The sequence below is a fragment of the Salmo salar genome, chromosome 14, assembly GCF_965601325.2.
Source record: "Salmo salar chromosome 14, fSalSal1, whole genome shotgun sequence".
In the NCBI taxonomy this organism is placed as follows: domain Eukaryota; kingdom Metazoa; phylum Chordata; class Actinopteri; order Salmoniformes; family Salmonidae; genus Salmo; species Salmo salar.
Window position 1 is genome coordinate 72,534,226 of NC_138304.1, and position 1,070 is coordinate 72,535,295.

Here is a 1,070-nt window from a genome sequence, read left to right on the forward strand (position 1 = left end):
CTCCCTGTACCCTCGATCTTTCCCTCCAGTTCTGCCGACCCAGAGATGCATACTGAACCTCAGTGTCTTCCACATGAGAAGGGCTCTGAGACACACACGGAAACATACAAATATTTAAATTGACATTTTAGTAATGTTTTCAATGAGTGATATTCATTTGTACTCACTTCTTCCCCATCACTTTGTGTGATATCAGACCCTATAATATATATTTTTAAATATTGTTTTCAATGATAGCAATACTTGTTGGGAGAATGCACACATTTTACACAAATCAATTATCATATACCCAGTACCGACCCATCATTCAGGGCAGGTGCACCTGTTTTGAGCCCCACATTTTTAGCAAAAAAATATATATCATTGAGTTAATAAAGCTGCATACAAACATGGTCTCTTTTATGTTTTCCTGAGTAAGGCAGCTCCAAAATGCAGGTTTTTCAGCCTAGCTCAGTGCTTTCTGTGGTGGTGGGGCAAGCCAGCAGAAAATATGTCCCTGAACAAAGGGTGTTTCGCCATGATTGGCTCAGTTTTCTGTCACTCATGGGGACACTACGTCCCCACGAAGTCTAAGGGGAGACCTCAAAAATTATAGCCCTTTGGGTGCTGCAATGGAGTTACATTAGAAGTGCCCATCTAAAGAGGCTCAAGGTCATTGGCAAAAGATAAAATTATGTCAAATCACGTTATACGTACAGTAGCTTTGATTGGACTGATCATGTCAACATCATCCTTTCAAAATCTTAGCAGTCATTATCATCAATCAAGTCGACAATCTACTGGCAAATCCTTTTCAATCCTTGTCATATGAAGAGAAATAATGAAGAGAAATTATATATAAAACGTATTGCTGCTCGTCGGCCATTGGACATAAACAAGTTGGAAATCGCAAATTGAACAATGAGTGGTTTGGAAGGAAGTAAGCACAGCACAACAAGGTGAGTCCAAAAATGTCTTGTATGCTGCTGCGTAAATGATGTAATATGCCAGGGAAATATATATATATTTACTATAGCTAAAAAAGTAACACGAAGTGTATGATGTGTAATAAGCTGTTAGTAGCCCATGTG